Source organism: Lepisosteus platostomus, chromosome 15 (genome assembly GCF_059453375.1).
Source record: "Lepisosteus platostomus isolate fLepPlt1 chromosome 15, fLepPlt1.hap1, whole genome shotgun sequence".
Lineage (NCBI taxonomy): Eukaryota > Metazoa > Chordata > Actinopteri > Semionotiformes > Lepisosteidae > Lepisosteus > Lepisosteus platostomus.
The window spans coordinates 7,615,250-7,631,438 of NC_142625.1; the positions used below are offsets into that span (position 1 = coordinate 7,615,250).

The following is a 16,189-nucleotide window of genomic DNA, read 5'->3' on the forward strand; positions in this document are numbered from 1 at the left end:
TTGGAGGGAAAACGCCCAGCTGTCGAAAGGGGCCCGCCTGCAGGGACGGGGACGGACACGCACGCAAGCAAGCAAGCAAGCAAGCAAGCAAGCAAGCAAGCCACGCCTGCCTCCCTGGGAAAAGGCTGAAAAACCTAAGTTTTTTGGAGGGAAAACGCACGGGAGCCGAAAAGGGGGCCGGCCTGCTTGCCCAGAGAGTCGAGACGCGGGAAAGCGCACAGAGGGAGCACGGGAACCGAGAGGGCGAGAGAGAGACAGAACACAGAGACACACAGATGGGGGACGAGGGACGAGACCCGAGAAGAAGGAGCTCCAGTCCACTTCGCTTGCTTGCTCGCTCGCTCGCTAGCTAGCTAGCTACCTAGCTACCTACGTCTGTCTTTTCACCGCTGAGAGAAGGTGGTGCACCGCTCCCGGAGGCGCTGCAATACCGGGCCGATGCGTGGAGAGGACGGAGCAAGCTCCTGATCCAGCTCCCTGTTCCAAAAATCCGTTTAATATGTGGTCCCCCGATGGGGGACGTATCAGATATTAAACTGATAAGAACAGATTTTTTTTTTTTTATTATACAAAATACAAAATAAAACACCAAAAACTACAAATACATAAGTCCAAAAACACAATCAAAAACAAAAAACAATTACACAGCTAAATCAAAGATATCATAATCTCATCCCTTATATAGACACAACCCACCCCAATACAATTCCCCTGCTCAAAAACAAACCCACAATTAACATGAAGCAGATATGCGTACATAAAATAAACAACTTACTTGAAAAACACAGTACATGATTTCCAACCCCAACCCTATTTACCATAATCCCGCCCCTTATGCAAATTACCTTCCACCCCCAAATTCACCCAACAGTCTTATTTACAAATTACAGGAACATTAAAGGACCTAGACTATTTCCAATCCCAGATATCCACTATGGATTTCCATTTCTCCTTTGCGGCATGAAAACCCCATCTTTTTATGTCCCCTTCTACCAACCCTCTCAAATTCCATAAAAGCCTTCTATATAACCCATCTACTGTACAAACAATTCCCCTCTTGACTAACAAATTCCTGGAATTCCATAACTCAAACTTAATTAAACTAACTAGCAACCATAACACAAAGCTCTTAGCGTTTGCCCCACCTCCCACCTTCAACCCATATAACACAACTGCAGGAAGTACACAGAAAGTGGAGGACAGGCTACTAAACAAAGTTTCACATTTGTTCCAGGTCCGCTGAGCAAAATTACAGTCCCAAAACACGTGGCTGATCGACTCCACCGCATGACACCCGGCTCTAGGACACTCCTGCTGCTTTGTCAGCTTATGTTTGAACAAAACCTCACGAACTGCCAAACGACCCCAAGCGGATAGCCAGTTCAAATCCATTAGATGGTGCTGTAGCCCTCTGGGCTGGACTCGCCGCCAGACCACGTTGGGGACGCCACCTACGAGGCTGGCCTCTTCAGCTTGAGTTACTGCAGAATAGAGCCGTCTGTGGTTAAGCAGGACCTGGTGATCTTTAAGCTCAGGGTGCTGTTTCAGCCAGTGTGTCGCATGCCGATAGTGCCATGGCAGATCGTTCCCATGAGGCAAACTGTTGGACCACTGAGCCAGGGCGCGCACGTGGCTAGATAGCCAGAACCTGACAAAATACTGAAAGGGATGTGAGACTGGGGAATGCAGAGCTATACACAGGCCAGACACATATATACAGTTTAGCTTTACAGGGAAGTTGGGAACTCCCCGTCCGCCTTCTTCCACTGGGCGATACATATCGACTCTGCGCACATACTCATATTTTCCCCCCCACATGAACATAAAAACCTCCCTTACCAGATATCTGTTGAAGCGCGCAGGCATGGGATACACCGATGCTAGATAAACCAGCACAGGCAGAAACACCACTTTCAGGATCAGGACTTTACCTACAAAGGACAGCTGCTTGTTCTTCCAGTGCGTCAGCTGCAGCCTAGCCTTCTCCAGCCTCTGGGACCAATTGCACCAAGCAGCATCCTGTGCCGTGAATAACACCCCTAGAATCTTAAGGGGCCCTTGACAGATGTCCAATCCATGCGCTGGTCCCAGCTGTTCTTTCCAAGGCCCGAAGAACTTGATCTGACTTTTCCCCCTGTTTAGCTTTGCACCTGACGCGAGGGAGAAATTCTCGAAGACGTCCAAGGCCGCCTGTAGGCTAAGGTAAGAGCTGAGAAATAAGGTAACATCGTCAGCATATAATGCCACCTTAACTCTTTTTCCTCCACTCCCAGGTACGAGGATCCCGTCAATGGATGGCTCCTTCTGGACTGCCCGCGCATAAGGTTCCATATATAGTGCAAAAAGTAATGGGGACAGGGGGCAGCCCTGACGCACACCAGACTCTTGGAGAACCAGTCCTCCCAGGTGCCCGTTCACCAGAACTCTACTGCCAACCTGTGAGTACAGTATTTTTAACCAGCCCAGCATGACAGGGCCGAATCCCATCTTCTCCATCACTTGCCAGACAAAGGTGTGTGAGACATTGTCAAAAGCTTTTTCTAGGTCCAAGCTGGCGATCAGCAACGGGACGTTCCTGTTCTCGGACCACGCTATCACATCCCGTACTAGTTGGAGGGTCCAGCTGGCACGCCGACCTCGAACCCCGCAGGTTTGGTCCCAACCGATCACATGAGCTAGGACCCCCTTCAAGCGGTTTACCAGCACTTTAGCGATCAGCTTATAGTCCACGCACAACATCTGCAGCGGCCTCCAGTTCTTAAGGTCCTTTGCAGGTCCTTTTTTATACAACAGTGTGAGGATTCCCTCCCTCATAGACTCACACATAGCCTTCCTACGAAAGATTTCCTCCGTCACCTGAAGTAAGATTGGCCCTAAGATATCCCAGAACGTCCGATAAAATTCGGCTGGTAGTCCGTCTTTACCTGGTACCTTACCAGCCTTCATGCCGAGCAGAGCGTCGCCAAGTTCCTGCAAGCTTATAGGAGCCTCCAACTGTTCTTGGGCTTTGACAGGAACCTGCGCTGTAATACCGCTCAGCAGCTTTGCACCCATGGCCTCGTCCACCGTCTTTAGGGAAAAAAGACATTGGTAAAAGTGCCTCACCACTTCCAGCATCTCCTCACTACTAGTAACTATTTTCCCCTCCGAAGTCTGAATGCCAGTCATCACACTGCGCTTCTGTCTCTGACGAATTTGCCGGAAGAAAAAACTGGAACATGTTTCGTGAGATTGTATGAACTGCACGTGGGCTCTGAACAGGTAACTCCTTGCCTTTTGCTCGTGATAAGTGCGCAGTTCAGCTTTAGCTGCTGCAATATCTTCAGGGCACACTGACATATCCTTATTACACTGGGAAAACAAGGTGTTTAATCTTTCCTGCAGCGCCCTGCCCTTCTGCCGCTCACGCTTGAGCCTTGCTCTGCCATAAATTCTGGTCTCCTTTCTAATTTTCTTTTTTAAGTGTTCCCACCAATCAATCAGGGGAGTCCCCAGATTCCTCTCCTTCCACCATGTTTGCAATTTGTACCTCATTACCTTGACATATTCGTCTTCTCTTAGGTTCTCCGTATTTAACTTCCACACCCCACGCCCAAACTGGTTCCTTAAATGTGGAAAATGGGCCTCTACTAGGGCATGGTCAGAAAAACCTACCGGCAGCACCACCACCTTCTCCACAGGTACGTCCAGTGAGGCGAATACATAATCAAGGCGCTTCACAGTACCTTGAGCGTTCCTCCACGTGGCCTCTGCTTTCTCCTTTCGGATCCGGTAGGCGCAGTCGTAAAGTCCAAACTGTGCTAGAAGAAGATTGAGCTGCTTTGCCCCTGGATCCCTCTTATCTTGGAGGTCCACGTTAAAGTCTCCTCCCATGATGATCCATTTGTTGGTAAGGCAAACAGGATAAAGTTCCTTAAAGAAATCTGCCCGTAAAGCCATCATTGCCGGGGCATACACACACACACACCGAAAGCAATTCTCACCCGAACAAATATCCAAATATAAGGCTCTCCCAGGCACTACATTCACACATTTCTCCACTATAAAATTGCGATTGCCAAATAAAACTCCAACTCCCGAGGAGTGGACACCTCCGATATTCCATCTAGAATCTCCTCTGTCCCACTCACGAGTGAACTGTATGACGTCTCTTTCATCTTTTAGATGGACTTCCTGCACCAAACAAATATCAAAAACCATGGTTTTCAGGTAAGAAAAAAAGGCCGTCCTCTTTACTAAGTTCCTTAAACCCCGAATATTTAAAGTTAATATTTTCAACATTAGGGGGCAGTAAAAAAGCTCATCAGCTCCATGTAGGCTTGACGCACTGACGCCTCCCTTTGTCCCTGCAAATATAGTTTATCTATTTTACCTCCTGATCGCGTACAGCCAACTGACACTCCTTCATGCAACCTCAGCACACGTCGGAAGTTTGACGGCCGGGGCGGGTACTGCACGTTTCCGTTCTTCCAGGCACAGGCCTCCAAAAACTGCAGCGGGACCTCCAGAATCTTCAGCACTTTGTCAGGGCGCCTTTCCACCCCCACCTCGTACATCTCCTTCAGTTCTCCCTTGTCCCTTATCCATTTCTTTACAAAGTCACCCAACAACATCTTCTTATTGGTCGCATCTATCTGGTTGCGGCCCTTTACTTCGAGGGTTGAAATCTCCTCACCAGAGTGCTCACAACGCACGACAATCCCTGCCGGAGATAGCCCTTGCTCATTGAAGGTCCTAGGCCAGACTATTTTGCTGGCCTTTTCGTCCCATTTACAGAACTTCTTGAACCTCATAGGTACCTCAGCGAATATAAAGACATCTCGTTCTTCTCTCTGCAGGGCGACGCGTGGCTGCATGTGTTCTTCTGAGGCTTCTGCCGAGGTCGGGGTCATCTCCGTTTCTGGAATGACAAAGCCTGAGGACATACCCGACTCTGCCGTAAGGGGGGGGTCACCCACACCACTTACCTCGCCCTCCGACCCTAGTGGAGTAGATTCGGCCTGGGCCAACGAATCTGTGGCCATCGACTCAAGGTATTCCATGGGATCTACACCCGATTTCTTCACCAAGGGCGGCACATCATTTTCCGCCTTTCTTTTCACAACTTTCCTGGCCTGGACGGTGTCCATGGCCTCCTCTTCATCCACTCTGTCCCCCCAGTCTGACCCTACTTCCTCCGCAGAGGGCAGGCTTGATTCCTCAGCCAACGCTCTTATATGCTCTAGCGCGGCGAGCGAGACTCCACCTTCCTCCTCTGCGCTCCCCAGGACCTCCTCAGCACTCACCGGAGCCTCCGTCTCTTCTTCGCCGCTGCGATCTTCTGCTGAGGTAAGTGCTGTTGCCGTCTGCCTGTGGTCCGTTACCTCCTGCCCTTGATCCACACCCTCAGGTTCCATCACCTCCTCGCCAGCGTCAGGGACCAGCGACGCCGGTGCCGGGCCCTCTGCTGCATCTTCTGCCTGGTGAACTGAGGTAACACTTGCTGCCGATGTGCCACCCGCCACGGCTGCGAAACTCATACCTTTCTTTGGGCACGCCCTGTAAATGTGCCCAGAGACCCCGCACAAATTACATTTCGGCTCAGCCCTGCACATGAAGGTGCTGTGCCCCACAGTATCACACCTTCGACAGACCTCCACATCACAGTCAGCAGCATAATGGCCCTTCTGCCTGCATCGTCTACACGCCAAGGGTTGATCAGGGTAGTACAGATAACCTGTATAAGTTCCAATTGAGAAGTTAGCAGGAGGGTGCAAGAGCCCATCTTCAGCACTAGGGTCCGCTCTGAAACGCACCAGAAATTTCCTTTTCCCGTTCCAGACTCTCTTCCTATCCATCTCCTTGATACCCGTGCCCTGAACGTCAACAAATCTTTTAAGAAAATTAACAATGTCTGCGTCTGGGGTAAAAGGGTTGTTCATATGGACCCATATGGGTCTCGCCTCCCGTGCAAACAAAGGTTCAAGGAAAAAATGAACAAAAGGTTCCTCCAGTCTGCGAGCAGTCAAAACAGACCAAACTTTCGTGCACTGTTCAGCAGAGTAAAGTGACAAATCAAAAATCTTTTTACCTGGAAAGTCCTGGAGGCAATAGATCTCTTCAGGCTGTAAGGACAAATGCTTGAAAAGGACTTCATCCTCGAAAGCATCCCTCTTGGCAAAATCCTTGTCAGAAGCCTCCACTCGCAGCACAAAACGCACAGTATGCCTTGGTCTTGCATTCTTGCTTGAAGTCCTCTCCATCTTGTGTAGAGTGGCCGGAATCCTATCCGCCACAAAGAAAAAATCGCCGTCGCCTGGAAAAAGCCGCGCCGTCCACCCCTTCCCGCCTTTGACTCAGAGCCCAAGCCGCGGTCAGGCCACGCACTCAGGATCTTCGCCAAAAGGCCGAGAAGCGATGCCCACAAAGGCGCGGACCGACGCGCGGGCGTTCCGCTGGCGCACAGTGGCGCAGGCCGACTCCTCTGGAGCCCGGGACCCGCGCAGCTGCCGGCCTCCCTGCAGCCAGAGGCCTGCCGCGGGACTCTGCTCCCCCTCTCTCTTGCCTGCCCGCCTGCCTTCCTGCCAGTCCCGGGCGGGGGCCCTGCTCTTTGATCTTCTGTCAACGGCCCGACAACGACCGCAGCCGCAGGGGGCGCCAGCCGCCCGGCCTCCTTAGCTTAGGCCCCTCCCACCGGCAGCAGCTGCGCCCAACCGGCTGCAAGCCAAAGCCGAGCGCCAGCACCTGCGGGCAGAGGCAAGGGGCAGCTCTCTCTCGGGAGGGAGGGAGGGACGGGGACGCGCGCGCACACACGCCTGCCTGCCTGCCTGCCGAAAAAAAAGAAAGAAAAGGTGGATATACTAAGTTTTTTGGAGGGAAAACGCCCAGCTGTCGAAAGGGGCCCGCCTGCAGGGACGGGGACGGACACGCACGCAAGCAAGCAAGCAAGCAAGCAAGCAAGCAAGCAAGCCACGCCTGCCTCCCTGGGAAAAGGCTGAAAAACCTAAGTTTTTTGGAGGGAAAACGCACGGGAGCCGAAAAGGGGGCCGGCCTGCTTGCCCAGAGAGTCGAGACGCGGGAAAGCGCACAGAGGGAGCACGGGAACCGAGAGGGCGAGAGAGAGACAGAACACAGAGACACACAGATGGGGGACGAGGGACGAGACCCGAGAAGAAGGAGCTCCAGTCCACTTCGCTTGCTTGCTCGCTCGCTCGCTAGCTAGCTAGCTACCTAGCTACCTACGTCTGTCTTTTCACCGCTGAGAGAAGGTGGTGCACCGCTCCCGGAGGCGCTGCAATACCGGGCCGATGCGTGGAGAGGACGGAGCAAGCTCCTGATCCAGCTCCCTGTTCCAAAAATCCGTTTAATATGTGGTCCCCCGATGGGGGACGTATCAGATATTAAACTGATAAGAACAGATACTACACTTGATCTTAGCCAAAAGGCCGAGAAGCGATGCCCACAAAGGCGCGGACCGACGCGCGGGCGTTCCGCTGGCGCACAGTGGCGCAGGCCGACTCCTCTGGAGCCCGGGACCCGCGCAGCTGCCGGCCTCCCTGCAGCCAGAGGCCTGCCGCGGGACTCTGCTCCCCCTCTCTCTTGCCTGCCCGCCTGCCTTCCTGCCAGTCCCGGGCGGGGGCCCTGCTCTTTGATCTTCTGTCAACGGCCCGACAACGACCGCAGCCGCAGGGGGCGCCAGCCGCCCGGCCTCCTTAGCTTAGGCCCCTCCCACCGGCAGCAGCTGCGCCCAACCGGCTGCAAGCCAAAGCCGAGCGCCAGCACCTGCGGGCAGAGGCAAGGGGCAGCTCTCTCTCGGGAGGGAGGGAGGGACGGGGACGCGCGCGCACACACGCCTGCCTGCCTGCCTGCCGAAAAAAAAGAAAGAAAAGGTGGATATACTAAGTTTTTTGGAGGGAAAACGCCCAGCTGTCGAAAGGGGCCCGCCTGCAGGGACGGGGACGGACACGCACGCAAGCAAGCAAGCAAGCAAGCAAGCAAGCAAGCAAGCCACGCCTGCCTCCCTGGGAAAAGGCTGAAAAACCTAAGTTTTTTGGAGGGAAAACGCACGGGAGCCGAAAAGGGGGCCGGCCTGCTTGCCCAGAGAGTCGAGACGCGGGAAAGCGCACAGAGGGAGCACGGGAACCGAGAGGGCGAGAGAGAGACAGAACACAGAGACACACAGATGGGGGACGAGGGACGAGACCCGAGAAGAAGGAGCTCCAGTCCACTTCGCTTGCTTGCTCGCTCGCTCGCTAGCTAGCTAGCTACCTAGCTACCTACGTCTGTCTTTTCACCGCTGAGAGAAGGTGGTGCACCGCTCCCGGAGGCGCTGCAATACCGGGCCGATGCGTGGAGAGGACGGAGCAAGCTCCTGATCCAGCTCCCTGTTCCAAAAATCCGTTTAATATGTGGTCCCCCGATGGGGGACGTATCAGATATTAAACTGATAAGAACAGATTTTTTTTTTTTTTTTTTTTTTTTTTTTATTATCAAAAAGTAACAACAAACAAGTTCACAGAAACCTCATCAATCACCAAAATCAAACATATAGACACACAAATAACTCAAACAAAACACTGCATAAACCAATCAAAACATGGGATTACAATAAACAAGACCATCAATAGTTAGACATTGGCCAATACTTTCCACTTTTCTTTAACAGCGTGAAAACTCAACTTCCTTTTATCATTGGCCACCATACATCTGACATCCCACAATACCTTTTTCCACACCCCTCCCACATCACATGTCACTCCCTTCTTCACCAACAAATTTCTTGCAGCCCACAGTTCTATTTTCACAAAGCTAATTAAAAACCATAACAAAAAACACATTTCTTTCGTTCTCCCCCCCCTCCTTATACCAAACATTATTGTTGCAAGGTTTATCGTAAAGGTGCTATCTATAGCTTCCAAAACAATTTTACTCTTTTCCCACACTTTTTGCGCAAAATTACAGAACCAAAATACATGTTCGATGCTTTCCTCGCCACAACATCCCGTTCGAGGGCACCCGACTTGTTTAGTCAACTTATGTTTATATAATACGGATCTTACTGGAAGTCTCTTCCATACCGTTAACCAATTGAGGTCTAGACAGTCCAAACGCAAACCCTTGGGCTGCACTCTTCCCCAGATCTCATTTGCAACGCCCCCCACAACCCTGGCTTCTTCTCTTTCTGTTATAGCGCAATACAGTGCCCTGTGATCCAGCATCTCCAACTCGTCCACCGACTCCAGATGTTTCCTTGTCCAGGACACTGCATGCCTGTAATGCCAGGGCAGATCTTCACCGTGAGGGACGTCGTTCTTCCAGTTGGTGAGTCTGCGCATGCTGTTTGATAACCAAAATCTTACAAAGTACTGATGATCATGAGACACAGGCTGTTTCAAAGCTTTACACAAACCAGACACAAATAAACAATTTAACTTGATCGGCATGTTCGGTACTGACCTACCCCCCTTTTCTATGGATCTATACATATCTACACGTTTTACATATTCATATTTTTTATTCCACAAAAAACTAAAAACTTCTCTGACCAGATACCTGTTATACCTAGCCGGCATAGGATACACATTTGCTAAAAACGTGAGGGCGGGTAACACGTCTGTTTTTAATATGATTACCTTTTCGATGAAAGAAAACCTTCTGTCGCCCCATCGGAGTAGCCTTTTCCTGACCACCTCCAATGCCTCTTGCCAGCTGTTATGAATCGTACTCAGGTCATTAAAAGAAACCCCCAAAACTTTCAAAGGACCCCTGCAGTAATTCAGGTCGCAGAGACTTCCCTTTTCGTCCCTCCAACACCCAAAATATTTAACTTTGCTTTTTTGTCTATTTAACTTTGCCCCAGATATCCGGGCGAAGCTATCGAAAATCCCCAGAGCCTCCTGCAGACTTTCCTTCGACCCTACCATCAAAGTGATATCGTCAGCATACAAAGTCATCTTCACCCTCCCCCCACCACTCCCAGGCAGCATTATTCCTTCTACACGTGGGCTCGCGTTAACCATCCTAACAAAAGGCTCCAAATAGATTACAAACAATAGAGGCGATAAAGGACAACCTTGTCTCACGCCCACCTTCTGTTCTACCAATTTCCCAAGATACCCATTCACCACCACTCTACTCCCTACGTGCTTATACAGAGTCTTTAGCCACCTAATAAAAAGTGTGCCAAAACCCATCCTCTCCATCACGGCCCACAAAAACTTATGTGACACTCTATCAAAAGCCTTCTCCAAATCAAGGCTCACCAGTGCAAGGGGGATTTTCCTCTGCTCGGACCACGCTATTATGTCCCTAACCAACTGCAATGACCAGGTAATTTTCCTTCCCTGGACCCCACACGTCTGATCTTTCCCAATCACTTTGTCCAACACCCCTTTCATCCTATTAACTAACACCTTTGCGAACAGTTTATAATCTGAGCAAAGCATAGTTAAAGGCCTCCAATTCGCTAACTCTGTCGGTTGGCCTTTTTTATACAGCAGAGTCAAAACCCCCTCACGCATCGATCTTCCCAAAACGTCCTTGCAAAAAACCTCCTTCATTACCTCCAGCAAGATCGGCCCCAATATACCCCAGAAGGTCCTGTAGAATTCTGATGGCAAACCATCAATTCCAGGCACCTTTCCATTTTTTGAGCCAGCTAAGGCCACCCTGAGCTCTTCTAATGTAAACGGCCTTTCTAAGAGGGCCCTACTCTCCTCTGGCAGCTTTGAGACAATACAATCCAGGGAGGCAAAATCTGTCTCCCTTCCCATCTCCTTTTCAGAAAAGAGATTCTGATAATAACCAAACACTGCCTCCAACATGCCTTCTTTATCTGCTACTACTGTGCTCTCATCCACTTGTATCCCGTCCAGCCTTCTTTTAACCTGTTGCTTTCTCACCTGTCTAAAAAGATAAGAAACACAGGTCCCTTGCTGCAGGGATGAGTCAACTCGGGCCTTAAAAATAAAATTCTTTGCCCTCTCCTCGTGATATGCCCTTAATTTCCTTTTTGAGGCTGCCACCTCAGCCATGTCCACTTGCACTCCTTCGTTAAGGAGAGCGTAGAGCTTATTCAGCTCTTCCTGGAGCAGTCTCCCCTCTCTCCTCACCTTTTTCTGACGCTCACGACAATATGACCTCGTTTCTTTTTTGATTTTCTTTTTGATCTGCTCCCACCATTCCAACGTGGGAACATGCTGTCGCCTTTCTTCCCGCCACCTGTTCAAATACAAACTCATACAATCTACATACTCTCTCTCCTCCAACACCTCAACATTCATTCTCCATACACCCTTCCCATACATTCCTCTTGCCAGGCTCAAATCCACTTCTACAATATCGTGATCTGAAAGCCAGGCCGGATGAGTGTTTACTCCACCAACTGCCACCTCCCTGGATACAAAAACATAATCAAGGCGCTTCGCTACACCCGCTGTGTTTCTCCAGGTAGGTACCACCCCTTTTGCTCGGAAACGCACTGCACTATCAACTAAATTAAAGCGCGTCAATAGTGTGCGCAGCTGCTTTGCCCCTGCCTCTTCCTTATTAAAGAGGTCAACATTAAAATCTCCACCAATAACCAGGAACCTATTCGTGGCACACAAAGGGAACAGTTCTTTAAAAAAATCTGCCCTCATTGACCCTACAGCAGGAGCATAGACACACACTATTCTAAAGTTACACTCACCAATGCACAAATCAACACTTAAGACTCTTCCCGGTACCACTGCAACACTCCCTTCGACTAAAACATCCCGATTTCCAATCAACACACCCACACCCGATGAGTGAACCCCACCCACACTCCACCTAGAATCACCTCTATCCCACTCACGCGCAAAACCGACCACATCATTATCATTTTTCAAATGAACCTCCTGCAAAAGACAGACATCGAAATTAAAAATCCTCAAAGACTGAAAGACTGCTGTCCTTTTCACTTTATCCCTCAGCCCCCTGGTGTTTAACGTGAGGACTTTTATAGTCATGAATAATTATTTTACATTTTCTCTTCCCATTTATCTATAATGGCCATCACCGCTATGTAAGCGTCCCGCACTTCCGATTCTTGATGACCACTCACAGTCAATCTTGTGATTCTCCTAGCCGCTCCTTCGTTCTCGAGTTTCACTCCCGGAAATCTTCTGAGTACGTTTTTGATTCCACCCGCCTTGTTCGGGAACCTCACATTTCCGTTCTGCCATTCACACTTCTTTAAAAAACCTGATGAGGCATCCAACTTTTTCACATACCTTCCTTCCTTTCTGTACACCCCTGAAGCAAAGGCTTCCTTTGCCTTCCCAGCACTGTTCCTCCACTGCTTTACTAAATCCGAGAAAAGGCACTTTTTTGAACCTATCTCTGAGTGGGTTCTTCCATATATTTGAATGCGTCTCACTTCTTTACCAAGGTACTCACACTTGTACTTAATCCCTTTCTTCTGCAGATCCTGTTCTTCAAACCCGGCTGGCCAATGAACATCTCTATTCTTTTCGTTCCATTTGCACAGGTCGATGAAATCTCTGGGGAGGTCCGAATCGAGCCAAAGGCCCTCCTCACTCCTCAGCTTCTGCTCAGCCTGGACACCCCCACCTCCGGTAAGTACCTGGTTGCCCTCATCCGTTTCAGGTATGCAAGAAGCTCCTGATAATACTGAGCAATCTCTGGACTGGGACAGAACAAGTCCCTCATCATGGACTTCACCCTCTCCAGGTGTGTAAACTGCCACCAGGACCTCTGAGACAGGTGTATCACTCAGTGACAAATCCTCAGTACCTCTATCTGCCTTTTTGGCCACTAGAGCATCTGAGCCTTGTGCCTTCCTCTTTATGGATCTTTTTGACACCGACGGCCCTTCTCCCTCCTCTTCCTCCATCCTCTCTCCCCAACTCCCTTCCTGGACACTTTGCACCTCCTGCCCCACTTCCATCGCAGCTGCTTTCAAAAAGTCTAGTCCTGGCGTCTCTGAAACCTCTGAAAAGCTGTCCTTATCAGAAAAACTTCCATCTGTGGGCTCACTTTGCATATGCAAATTGAGCTCCGCCCCTTCTTCTGCCCCTCTCACCACTTCTCCGGTTTCCTCTTCTTCTACCGTTAAGAAGCTTCCATCTTTTGAAAACCTTCGGTTTCCCTTTTTTCCAGGTTCCCTATTGTCAGCCTCCCCACCTTCATCCACCTCTCTTCGCCTCTCCTCTTCATTTGCAGCACCTGGTCTTTCACCTGCAACTCCACTCACGACTTCTGAAAAAGTCCTTTTCCGTAAAGCACAGTCTTTAAATATATGCCCTGCACCTCCGCACAGATTACACCTCCTCTCTTCCTTGCATTCTGAAGATAGGTGACCAACCCCCTCACATCTTCTGCAGATTCGCTCCCTGCAATCCACCACATGATGTCCCTCCTTCCTACATCTCCTGCAAACCGAGGGCTGTCCGTAATAGAACAAGTACCCCCTGTTGGAGCCTATCTCAAATGATGCAGGCGGGTGCAAAAGACCGTCCGGTGCTGACCCATTCGCTCTGAAACGCACCCTGTAACGCCACTTCCCTGTCCAATAGTTTTTCCTGTCTATTATCTTCACCCCTATGCCCTGAATATCCACGAAGCGCTTCAAAAAACAGACTATGTTTTCTTCAGGCATATAGGGGTTAAACATTGCCACTGTCAAGGTTCTTAACTCCCTGGCAAACAAGGGCTCCACATAGTAGTCCACGAAAGGTTTTTCCTCTTTCCTTCTGTTCACCTCTGCCCAAACGCCCCTGACAATATTCTCTGAGTTGAGCGAAAGGTCAAAACACCTCTTACCCGGGAAGTCTTGTAGGCAGAACACGTCCTCAGGCTCCAGGTGCAGGGCATCTCTCATCACCTCGTCCTCGAAACTGTCCCTTGAAGTGAACTCCGTCTTCTCCCCGTTGTCTCGTAACACAAAACGCACAGCATGTCGCACTCTTCCTTCCCTTGAAAAGGCTCCTCCCTCCATCGTCAAAAATGGCCGGAAAAAAACCGCCACGCAAAAAAAGGCTTCGAGTCTCCCCGAAACAAGCGATCCGTCTCTCCCTTTCTCCTGGCTAAGATGCAAGCTGCGGTCAGGCCACACACTTGATCTTAGCCAAAAGGCCGAGAAGCGATGCCCACAAAGGCGCGGACCGACGCGCGGGCGTTCCGCTGGCGCACAGTGGCGCAGGCCGACTCCTCTGGAGCCCGGGACCCGCGCAGCTGCCGGCCTCCCTGCAGCCAGAGGCCTGCCGCGGGACTCTGCTCCCCCTCTCTCTTGCCTGCCCGCCTGCCTTCCTGCCAGTCCCGGGCGGGGGCCCTGCTCTTTGATCTTCTGTCAACGGCCCGACAACGACCGCAGCCGCAGGGGGCGCCAGCCGCCCGGCCTCCTTAGCTTAGGCCCCTCCCACCGGCAGCAGCTGCGCCCAACCGGCTGCAAGCCAAAGCCGAGCGCCAGCACCTGCGGGCAGAGGCAAGGGGCAGCTCTCTCTCGGGAGGGAGGGAGGGACGGGGACGCGCGCGCACACACGCCTGCCTGCCTGCCTGCCGAAAAAAAAGAAAGAAAAGGTGGATATACTAAGTTTTTTGGAGGGAAAACGCCCAGCTGTCGAAAGGGGCCCGCCTGCAGGGACGGGGACGGACACGCACGCAAGCAAGCAAGCAAGCAAGCAAGCAAGCAAGCAAGCCACGCCTGCCTCCCTGGGAAAAGGCTGAAAAACCTAAGTTTTTTGGAGGGAAAACGCACGGGAGCCGAAAAGGGGGCCGGCCTGCTTGCCCAGAGAGTCGAGACGCGGGAAAGCGCACAGAGGGAGCACGGGAACCGAGAGGGCGAGAGAGAGACAGAACACAGAGACACACAGATGGGGGACGAGGGACGAGACCCGAGAAGAAGGAGCTCCAGTCCACTTCGCTTGCTTGCTCGCTCGCTCGCTAGCTAGCTAGCTACCTAGCTACCTACGTCTGTCTTTTCACCGCTGAGAGAAGGTGGTGCACCGCTCCCGGAGGCGCTGCAATACCGGGCCGATGCGTGGAGAGGACGGAGCAAGCTCCTGATCCAGCTCCCTGTTCCAAAAATCCGTTTAATATGTGGTCCCCCGATGGGGGACGTATCAGATATTAAACTGATAAGAACAGATACTACACTTGATCTTAGCCAAAAGGCCGAGAAGCGATGCCCACAAAGGCGCGGACCGACGCGCGGGCGTTCCGCTGGCGCACAGTGGCGCAGGCCGACTCCTCTGGAGCCCGGGACCCGCGCAGCTGCCGGCCTCCCTGCAGCCAGAGGCCTGCCGCGGGACTCTGCTCCCCCTCTCTCTTGCCTGCCCGCCTGCCTTCCTGCCAGTCCCGGGCGGGGGCCCTGCTCTTTGATCTTCTGTCAACGGCCCGACAACGACCGCAGCCGCAGGGGGCGCCAGCCGCCCGGCCTCCTTAGCTTAGGCCCCTCCCACCGGCAGCAGCTGCGCCCAACCGGCTGCAAGCCAAAGCCGAGCGCCAGCACCTGCGGGCAGAGGCAAGGGGCAGCTCTCTCTCGGGAGGGAGGGAGGGACGGGGACGCGCGCGCACACACGCCTGCCTGCCTGCCTGCCGAAAAAAAAGAAAGAAAAGGTGGATATACTAAGTTTTTTGGAGGGAAAACGCCCAGCTGTCGAAAGGGGCCCGCCTGCAGGGACGGGGACGGACACGCACGCAAGCAAGCAAGCAAGCAAGCAAGCAAGCAAGCAAGCCACGCCTGCCTCCCTGGGAAAAGGCTGAAAAACCTAAGTTTTTTGGAGGGAAAACGCACGGGAGCCGAAAAGGGGGCCGGCCTGCTTGCCCAGAGAGTCGAGACGCGGGAAAGCGCACAGAGGGAGCACGGGAACCGAGAGGGCGAGAGAGAGACAGAACACAGAGACACACAGATGGGGGACGAGGGACGAGACCCGAGAAGAAGGAGCTCCAGTCCACTTCGCTTGCTTGCTCGCTCGCTCGCTAGCTAGCTAGCTACCTAGCTACCTACGTCTGTCTTTTCACCGCTGAGAGAAGGTGGTGCACCGCTCCCGGAGGCGCTGCAATACCGGGCCGATGCGTGGAGAGGACGGAGCAAGCTCCTGATCCAGCTCCCTGTTCCAAAAATCCGTTTAATATGTGGTCCCCCGATGGGGGACGTATCAGATATTAAACTGATAAGAACAGATTTTTTTTTTTTTTTTTTTTTTTTTTATTATCAAAAAGTAAC

General features: G+C 51.8%; 5 non-coding genes across 5 annotated transcripts; all 5 read right to left on the reverse strand.

The window, feature by feature from the left end:
- Positions 1–397: 397 nt before the first annotated feature.
- LOC148647919 (U2 spliceosomal RNA) lies at positions 398–584 on the reverse strand. The gene has a single exon (XR_015926897.1). It is a non-coding gene; the product is annotated as a U2 spliceosomal RNA (small nuclear RNA).
- A 6,661-nt stretch (positions 585–7,245) lies between these two features.
- LOC148647920 (U2 spliceosomal RNA) lies at positions 7,246–7,436 on the reverse strand. Its single transcript, XR_015927452.1, has one exon. It is a non-coding gene; the product is annotated as a U2 spliceosomal RNA (small nuclear RNA).
- An 847-nt stretch (positions 7,437–8,283) lies between these two features.
- On the reverse strand, positions 8,284–8,480 carry LOC148647921 (U2 spliceosomal RNA). Its single transcript, XR_015927021.1, has one exon. It is a non-coding gene; the product is annotated as a U2 spliceosomal RNA (small nuclear RNA).
- Positions 8,481–14,956: 6,476 nt separating this feature from the next.
- Positions 14,957–15,147, reverse strand: LOC148647922 (U2 spliceosomal RNA). The gene has a single exon (XR_015927453.1). It is a non-coding gene; the product is annotated as a U2 spliceosomal RNA (small nuclear RNA).
- An 847-nt stretch (positions 15,148–15,994) lies between these two features.
- On the reverse strand, positions 15,995–16,189 carry LOC148647923 (U2 spliceosomal RNA). The gene has a single exon (XR_015927012.1). It is a non-coding gene; the product is annotated as a U2 spliceosomal RNA (small nuclear RNA).